The sequence below is a fragment of the Tenrec ecaudatus genome, chromosome 17 (assembly GCF_050624435.1).
Source record: "Tenrec ecaudatus isolate mTenEca1 chromosome 17, mTenEca1.hap1, whole genome shotgun sequence".
NCBI lineage: Eukaryota > Metazoa > Chordata > Mammalia > Afrosoricida > Tenrecidae > Tenrec > Tenrec ecaudatus.
In genome coordinates this window covers 54,303,382-54,313,408 of record NC_134546.1, presented here as the reverse complement: position 1 = coordinate 54,313,408, position 10,027 = coordinate 54,303,382, and the positions used below count along the sequence as shown (strand labels likewise).

General features: G+C 49.5%; 1 pseudogene; it reads right to left on the bottom strand.

Annotated features, from left to right (window-relative positions):
- Positions 1-5,819: 5,819 nt before the first annotated feature.
- Positions 5,820-6,517, bottom strand: LOC142430591 (dynein light chain Tctex-type protein 2B pseudogene; annotated as a pseudogene).
- Positions 6,518-10,027: the final 3,510 nt, after the last annotated feature.

The window sequence follows — 10,027 nt, the reverse complement described above, 5'->3', positions numbered from 1 at the left end:
GCAGTGTGTCCAAATTTTCTTTTCATAGATACTTTGTTTCTTTGGCTGAATTTATTCTTAAGTATTTCTTTGAATTTGCTTTTGTGTATGGTGAGAGGCAAGGATCTGTCTCCTTCTCCTTCATCTGGAAAATTGATTTTTCCCGGCATTCTTTATTGGAGAGAATCTTCTTGCCTTGTGAATGGAGTTAGTCAGAAGACTTGTTAAAAATCAGTTGATCACAGATGGGTGAGTTGCTGGGAGGTGTCTTCTCTGGTGAGGAACTGAAGCTTGGAGAAGTGTTAAATTCAGAAGCCTGGAGAAGGCTTAAGGCTTCATAGCAGACATTTAAACCAAGCAGTCTGGCTCTGAAACCTATGTCATGGCTCTTTGGTCCCTCATCAGGGCCCAGCTCAGGCTCTTTCCTGATTCTGTGTGTCTGACCTTGAGAAAGTCCTTTCCCCCATCTGTGCCAAGGATCACTGCCTGTGTACTGAAGGGCCTCTTTTCCCTGAGAGCTGTCCAGCTCTTTGCCAGGGTTTTCATGGATTCTGCTTTTGGATCCTCTCCTGTAAATACCAGAGCTGATAATGAGCCTTCCATCTTCCTCTGCACTTGTTCCAGGTCCAGGGCTACAGACCAGCTTACCTCATTAAGACATGTCATTTACATGAGCAATTTAGATGGGCAAGAAGCTGTCCACAGGGAGGAAGGGAGAGAGGCAAACATCCCAGCCTCCTCCTGTGTGTTTTGGGTAATGGCTCGTGTCTACAAGTGCTGATTTGCCTGTCTGATAATCAAGAACATATCTGGAGGGTCAGGTCAGCTTTGGGGCTCTAGAATCCACTCTCACAGTCAGGAGAGATGTTTCAGGATCCTGGAGAGTACGCCATGGCAGTGTAGTGGTTGCACCGTGGACTGTGAACTCTAAGGTCAGCAGTTTGAAACCACGACGAGGCTTTCTTCAGGGAAGACTTCCAGTCTTGGCCACCCACAGGGAAACCCACATAGTTCTAACTCCAGCCTATAGGGGGGTTGTAATTGACCGAGGGCAGGGGGGTTGATTTTTGGATTTGGAGAGTACACCCTTATTCTGGGAGGTGGTGGGACCAGAAGACTGGGGTTCAGAACAGGCCCATCCTGGGAAATCATTGCATGGCTGGGTTCTGGGTCTTGGAGGAAGCTTTTGGGAGTCACTCCGTGGATCCGTGCGGCCTCAGGCTCCCTTCCAATCGATTGCCTGGGGCAGTGTTTGCTGGAAGAGAGGCCAAGGCAGGGGCGCCATAGCGTGCTCCTTTGTGGCACACCTGCAAAGGCACAGGTGGTTCACGCTGTCCTTCAAAAAGTATGTGTCAACAAGAGTTCTGTAGATCAAGTCGACCCCCCAGCCCATCCCGAGTGGCTCTAAGCTTGGAGGCAGCACGGGCCTGTGTGACAGGCAGCATGAGCTTCGGGTTTGATCATAGCTTCTGCAGCCTCCCTGCCTGGGTGTGAATCTTGGCTCTGCCATGCCCAGGCTGTGCCAGTGGGTGCTTTATGTAATCTCTGTCTCTTTGTTCTCATCTGTGAAATGGGGATAATAGAGCACTCGCTTCACAGGGCATTGTATCAAGTAGTTTAATAGTGTAGTCTTCTTCTTCTTAAAAAAAATTCCGAGCATTATTTATCATCATGATTATTTCCCAGTTCTGGATGCTTGTCGGGTTCTCCCTGGTCTTCAGGATCAAAGTCTGGCATGCTCCCTGGGCTTGTAAACTGATGGATTGTCCGAGAGGCTGTCTGAGGAAATGGGGGTTTGAGAGCCAGGAGGCTCCTTGCCCTGGACCAGGGGCCCTTAACCCTGAGGAGAGACTGGGTCCTGGCACCACCTCCCTCCCGATGTCTGTCTGCATCATAGTGCTTCCAAGCATGGTCTTTAGAGCCAGGAAGACCAGGTTTAAGTTTGTTTTTGTTTTTTCCCCCAGCTTGAAGTTTTAGCTCATCTGCGTAAAGGTGTATGACTGTGACCTCTGACCTGTGAATGGTCAAGACTACATATGTAACTGTCTTGAAACTCAAGGATGCGGGCAAAGGCTGAGCATGCGTGGTAAGCACAGCTTAGAGGGGGCTGTCCTCCCAATGCTCCCGCCTCACTCTGGGTCCCAGGGGGTGAGCTTCATGTTCCTTTACTTGAACCCCCCAGGCTTGCCCATTCCTGGAATCTTTAGGGCTGGCCCACCCAGGTATAAACCATCCTCAAAGACCAGAGGCAAGTTTTATTAATGATCAAAGCGTTGAAACTCCAAGAAATTAAGCAGCCTAAGGATGCACAAATCTGGGGCACAACACCACTGGAAAGCATTGAAAATCAAGGGTGCTACTTTGAGGACTAAGGTGCGCCCGACCCATGCTGCGGCATTTTCAATGGCCTCCTAGACATGTGAACGTTGGACACTGAAGAAGGACATGGGAACGCTGGACACTGAAGGACACGTGAATGCTGGACACTGAAGAAGGACACGTGTACGTTGGACACTGAAGAAGGACAAGCAAAGAAGAATCGATGCATTTGAGTGGTGGTGTGGGGATGAAAATTGAAAAATTTTCTTTAAAATTTTACTGCTAAAAGGATGAGCACATCTGTCTTGGAAGGATGGCCAGGGTGCTCCTGAGAGGCAAGGGCGGAGAGATTTTTGTCTTATAGACTTTGGGCATGTTGCCAGGACATGGACCAGTCCCTGTGGAATGGCCTCATGTTCGGTAAAGTGGAGGGACAGCGGGACTAGGAAGGCCCTTGGGGGAGGGACGGACACAGTGGCTGCTCCGATGGGCTCAAGCACAGGAACAAGTGTGTGGGGGTGCAGGGCCAGGCATTTGTTCTGCTGTGCGTGGGGCCACGAGGCTCCCGGTTGACTTGATGGCACCTCACATACCAACACCACACACCACCAACCGTGCTCACTTTCGCTCCTTCCTCAGGGATCACGTCTGTGGCTCCTCCCATTTCACACTGAGGGGACCGATCTCTTACACCTGGGTTTCAGCAAACTTTTGAGACGGAAAGCCGCTGATTTAGAATTTCAAAGCTACCCCTGCCACAACAATTCAAAAATTACTCCAGCCATAAATATATATTTTTTACAAAGGATATCATACCTCTCTAATATCCTTTACAATTTTTGTAACTGAACCTATGAGTATTTATGTTTACCTTCAGTTTGACTTCTGCGTTGCATGTATGTACCCAAGAGAGCCCCGCAGGGGTCGAAAGCTGTAGTTTGCTGACCCCTAACCTAGACAGCAGGCCCCGGAGGAGCCCCTTCCTTCTGATGAGTATGTAGCAGGGCACTGGCCTTCCCTGCAGCATGGCAGGGAGCTGCTGGGCACCGGCCTGCAATGGTGGCAGCAGTGGTGAATGCCAACCGCTCACAGCGAATGTGCAATGTCAAATGGGGTGCACTCCTCCCCGTGCAAATTAAAAATTAAAATTAATCAAACACTCAGATGGATTTCTTTCTCGTCTATTTGCTCTGCTTTTCCAGTCAGACGGCTGCCTGCCCACTCAGCCAGCATGACCCAGCCTCGTGCCCAGAGCTTGCTGCCACGGGCCTGGGGAAACCCCAGGCTCCTTGCTCCAGCCCTGAGGAAACTGGGTGAGAGCCAGCCTGCCAGGTCCCTCTCCACTGCTGTGTCCTGGTACTGGCTTGGAACAGTGGTGGTGGGGTGTGTGTGTGTTGGAGGGGTGGGGAGCAGAGGCAGGAGAGAGCATATCTTAGCCCCCAAGGAAAGGCTCATGCAGGGCTTGATTTTAGACCCTTGGGGATCCTCTGGGGTTCATCACCAGCTGATGCCATGAATCTTGTTTCTTCTCTGACCTCAGTTTCCCTGCCTGTGGGATGGGGAGAGAGGCTCAGCTAAGAGAAATCCCTGCTGATTTCTGTGCCTGCGGGCCACGCTGGCCACCTCCAGGGCCTGACCTCCACCCCTCATCCTGCCCTGAACAGCCAGGAGCCCCGGCTTCCTCTCTCCCCAGCCAGCTCCTTACCCTGCCAAGCATCAGCTGTGCAGCCTCAGCCAAGCCACGTAACCTCTCTGAGCCTCAGTTTCTTGATAGCTAAAGCGAGCTGATGGTGTCCATGTGCGGCAGCGGGGGTGGGGGAGTCCTTGGGCAGCAGAGTCTTTAAAGGCAGCTGGCATCAGCCCCTGTGGGTGGGGGTTGGCAGTGTGGACTGCGGTGTGATCACAGCAGAGGCTTTGCAGGCCCACTGGGAACCCTGATTCTGCCATGCTCCTGCAAACCTGTCCTGTGTCGGGGTGGGAGGGCCAAGCCTTTCTACGCCGCTTCCAAGGGGTTGGATGCAGGCCACCCCTAGAAGGGGCAAGGCCTTGAACAAGGAGGCTCTCTCTTGAGCCAAGGGCAAGGTCCTAAGCTGCAGTCTGCCAGCCCTGAGGCTCCCAGCAGCAGGGCAGGAGGGCTTCTACCTGAGGGAGGGTCTGGGCAGCAGCACTCTGCAGACAAACCAGGAAGGCTGTTGTCAGGGCTACCTGGAACAAGGTTGTGGGGCCTGGCGGGGGGCGGGGGGGGTGGGGGTGGGCACACAGTGGAAGACCTTGGGTCTCCTTTATCCATGACCCCTCCCCAGCCCAGTCAGCCACTCCCGCTTCTTCTATTCTTAGCCATCTCTCACTCCCACCCTTCTCACCTGGGGGACCCCCTACAGCTGCCAGCTCTCTGGGTCCTGGCTCCAGAAGCCATCCTCCACACGGAGCTGGAGAGCTCTCATCACATTCCTGCACTGACACCTTCCCGAGTACTGATACCTTCCCGAGTACTGATACCTTCCCGAGTACTGATACCTTCCCGAGTACTGATACCTTCCCGAGTACTGACACCTTCCCGAGTACTGACACCTTCCCAAGTACTGATACCTTCCCGAGTACTGACACCTTCCCGAGTACTGATACCTTCCCGAGTACTGACACCTTCCCGAGTACTGATACCTTCCCGAGTACTGATACCTTCCCGAGTACTGATACCTTCCCAAGATCCTTCCTTGACCCCATCCTGTGCTCTGCATCCCACCTACTAGCAGACCACTTCTTCAGCAAGAGGGGCTTCTTCTCCCTCCCTCCTTCCTCTTCTCACAATCTGGCACCATCTGTGTGGCCAGCACGATGCCCTGAACTCCACTGAAGCCCAGAGGTGGCCCAGAGCTGGCCCAGCCCATGCCCCCCCCCCCCAGGACATTCCTCACTTTTATGTCTTTCAAAAGCAGACCCCTCACGACCAGACTTGGTGGTGCTGTCCCAGCTCCCTCCTCTCCTCTGAGGCTCAGGTCCTAACTCTCAGCTCTGCCCCGTCCCTGCCCCTCTGCCACCTCCGGCACCCCCTTTCCGGACCCACCTGTCACAGACTGTGCTGGATTGCAGGTCCCCAATCTCCATGCTGACCACAATCCGTGCCTCAGTTTCCTTTTTAAGAACTGATCATTTTATTGGGGGGTTTTACAGCTCTTAAAGATGCATCCATCAATTGTATCAAGCGTATTTGTACATAAGGTGCCATCATTATTTTCTTTTTTCATCTCAGTGTCATTTATTATAGTGGAAAATTCAAAATACACAGTCCCTCAACAGGGAAATGACAAAACTCCCCAGTGACATAACCTAATGGAATAAATAAAACTTAGATTCTGCTTATTAAAATCAGTATAAATAAAATGCTGTCAAAACCATTTATGACATTTTCAGAAGTGAAATCAAGGTACAAGGTTGCACATATTGCTCTAACCATACAAATACAAAGCACTGGTAGAAACGTATCAAATATTTACAACTGGTTATGTTTGAGCAGTTGAATGATGAATTTCCCCTATGCTTTCTTCTTCTTTTCAAATGCAATAACTTATTGTCACAAAATTAAAACCTTAAAAGTATAAGGCCTAATAACTGCCAAACTGCCACGTTATCTTGATTTGAGCAAGGTTTAAAAGTTATCTTTATTTTAACAATGTTTAAAAGTTCATATTTCTTCAGTCATCTCTTCCCCGGTTTTCAAAGATTCAATAGTAGAAACATCCAAATGCTGCAACAATACAGAATAAACTTTCATTCATGAAAACATCATGAACATAGTTGTCAGTGTCTGCATCCCAGAAACAGCGAGCGGCCATGAATACTCCTTCACCTCTTTGTTCTCCAACCACCACTTGCACCACCATTTTGTATCGGTCAAATCCCCTTTCTTTCAATTTGTCTTTAATTGTCTCAGACAAATGTTTGGTGAGCTGAGGCATTTCTTCAGGAATATACTCCGCATTTGTCAGTTCTTCTTTGAGTATGTCATGGATGCTGCATTTCACCACAGAAGGTCTGAACCTTTGCTGGAAACTGGGCCGCAAAATAAAGGTGTTCTCGGGCCCCGCGGGCCTCTCAGTATCAGCCTCCACGTCGGGCACAGCGAAGGATGTGCCCACCGAGGAGATGGACAGGCCCGTACGCGCGGCCATGGCCATGGCTTCCGGGCCCGGGTCCGGCTCAGGGTGAAGGGTGACCGCCCGGCAGGGCATTATTTTCTTTTTTCAAAAAATATTTCTCGAGGGCGGCGACGGCGGAAAAAAAAAAATTTCTCCCCCCCTTTTTTTTCTGTCCTCATCCCTCTTCCTGTTTTCTCCCCCATACCCTTCCTCTCTCATTGGCTCCTCCTTCCTCTCCCCAGTCCTCACTCCCCTATTCTCTTTCCCCTTGTCCTCTCCGCCTCCCCAAATCTTTCTTGCCCTTCGGTCTCACATCTCCACGTGGACCACCAGGCAGGGCTGAGGTGAGCATGCTACCATGACATGTGTCTGACTCCATCACTTCAATCCCTCCTCTATCTCTCATGCTCTCCATGACTGTATGTATGTATGTGTGTATATATATATACACACATACATACACACATACATACACACACATACCATACAATTGTGCCTATCAAACCCGCAATTGGTTGTGGGGGACTGGCCTTTCCCCCACAACATTGAGTCCTAATCCATACCAAAGGCTGTGTGTTCAATAGCAACGCAGCAGGTGTCAGAGGAAACCAGCCTCTAACAACCGAAGGGTCAGTAGGCCCAATTGTATGGTGATAACATAAAGATCATAGCAAAGTCATCGAGGATAGGAAAGATAGGGGAGAGAACGAAATAAAGGAGCCAGACACATTTTTTGGTAGCATGCTCACCTCATCCCTTTTTGATGGTCCATGTGGAGGGAATTTTTATTGTCTTGGGATAGTTATAGGTAGCCACAAGACATACATATTCAGTAGTTACATATGTCACAAGGTGGGTAGAATCTTAAGGTAGGAGACCTCCTACCTGCATTGGGGGAAGGCATGAGGGGCCCGGGTGGCACAGCGGGAGGAGATGGTGATAAGTCTGCTTCTGTCGGGAGAGCAAATCAATCATGTGCTCACTTTAAGGCAGCATGGCTGCTAGGGGAGGATCTGTGGGAATGATATTTAAAGCAGGATCATGTACTTGGACTTTACCTCTCACTGACCAAACAGGCGCTTTCCTACCTTGGAATACCAGCTTTTCAGATTCCCTCTGTCACAAGTTAGGGGATGTCTTCCTCGCCATATTTCCCTCAGTGCTAGTTTCCCACAAGCAGGTATTCAGCACATATTCATTGAATCAAATTAATGTACAGCATTGGAAACCGGATATAAGTCAGAATCTGCATGATGGCAGTAAGTTTGAGGTTTGCAAAAGCCTACATATGGTTTCACAGAAAGAGCCCTATAGCCTTTCTTTTTCTGAGCAGTGTTTGGTTTTTTAATATCAAAAGGAGAGTCTGAACATATGAAACAGGCTGACTTTTACATTGGAATGTCAAGGTATGTGGGGAACAGGGGGGTCCCCAACAAATCATCGCTGGTCCGGCAGGCACAATTGTATGGCCATAATAAGGAAAGACTATAGTGAAGTCAGAGAGAGCATGAGAGACGGAAGAGAGACCGATGGCAACATGCTCACCCCAGCCCCGCTTGGTGGTCCTCGTGGGGAGGCCCCTAAACAATCTTTTTATTGGGGGCTCATACAACTCTTATCACAATCCATGCATACATCAATTGTGTAAGCACATTTGTACATTCGTTGCCCTCATCGTTCTCAAAACATTTGATCTCCACTTAAGCCCTGGCATCAGCTCCTCATTTACCCCTCTCCCTTCCCGCTCCTCCCTCCCTAATGAACCCTTGATAATTTATAAATTATTATTTTGTCATATCTTACACTATCATACATCTCCCTTTACCCACTTTTCTGCTGTCCGTCCCCCAGGGAGGAGGTTATATGTAGATCCCTGTAATTGGTTGCCCCTTCCCACCCCACCCTCCTGGTATCACCACTCTCACCACAGGTCCTGAGGGGATCATCCGCCCTGGATTCCCTGTGTGTCCGGTTCTTATCTGTGCTAGTGTACATCCTCTGGTCTAGCCAGATTTGTAAGGTAGAATTGGAATCATGGTAGTGGGGGGGTGGGGAGGAAGTATTTAGGAACCAGAGGAAAGTTGTATATTTCATCGTTGCTACACTGCACCCTGACTGGCTTGTCTCCTCCCCTCAACCCTTCCCAAATGGGAAGTCCAGTTGCCTACAGATGGGCTTTGTGTGCCCACTCCACACTCCCCCTCATTCACAGTGATATGATTTTTTGTTCTTTGATGACTGATACCTCATCCCTTCGACACCTCATGATCACACAGGCTGGTGTGCTTCTTCCATGTGGGCTTTGTTGCTTCTGAGCTAGATGGCTGCTTGTTTACCTTCAAGTCTTTAAGACGCCAGATGCTATATCTTTTGATAGTCATACACCATCAGCTTTCTTCACCACATTTGTTTATGTACCCGCTTTGTCTTCAACGGTCATGTCAGGAAGGTGAGCATCATGAATGCCAGTTTAATAGAACCAAGTATTCTTGCATTGAGGGAGTACTTGAGTGGAGGCCCAATGGCCATCTGCTACCTTAATACTAAACCTATAAGTAAGTATGTGCACATATTTCCTTATCCTCATATATAAATATTTATATAGGTACATGTCTTTATTTAGACCTCTGTAAATGCCCTTTACCTCCTAGCTCTTTCCTCGATTTCCTTTGACTTTCCTCTTGTCCCACTATCATGCTCAGTCTTCATTTGGGGTTCAGTAATTCCTCTTGGTTACATTGTCCTTGGTCACACCCTACCGGGCCTCCTACACCCTCCTCACCACCGATTTGGATCACTTGCTGTTCCCTTGTCCCTGGGTTTGTTAACACCACTTCCTTTCCCCCCACCTCCCCTCTCCCATGTCCCTCCGGATTATTCATCCAGCGTATCTTATTTAGACAGACCTGCGGAGATAATAACGTGCACAAAAACAAGACAGAGCAGACTTGACTGGAAAACATTCCTAAAGGCCAACCAACAGTCCTTGCGCTAACTACAAGCTTTTCTTTTTTGTTGTTGCGGGGTTTTTTGGTTTTTGTCATTGGCTTTTGTTGTTGTTTCGTTGCTTGATTTCGCCATTATTATTTTCTAAACATTGACTCTCTATTTGAGCCCTTGGTATCAGCTCTTCTTTTAAGTCTCCCTTCCTCCCTTGTGACCCCTTGATAAATGATTGTTTTCATATCTTACACTGATAGCTGTCTCCCTTCCCCACGGTTTCTGTTGTTCGTCCCCCTGGGGGGATGTGTGTGGCTATGTGTCCATCACTGCGATCAGTTCCTGCTTCCTCACCTCCCGCTTCTCTCCTGGTATTGCTACTCCCGCTTCTGTTCCTGAGGGGTTATCTGATTTCGTGTGCCGTGAGCGCTTAGCTGTACCTGTGTGCATGCTCCGGCCTACCCCACAGCGACAGGCAGGACTGGCATCTGAGAGGCCCCACATGGTAGTCTCGAGGGTGGCCCAGCACGTTCCCTGGTTCTAGAAAAGGCGGATGTGTTATGTGAACTCAGGCTCGCCTTGAGGGTGCCTCCTTAGGAACCCTGGCAGCCTTGGAGAAAGAGCATCCAGGAGGCAGGGTACAGTGTAGCCTC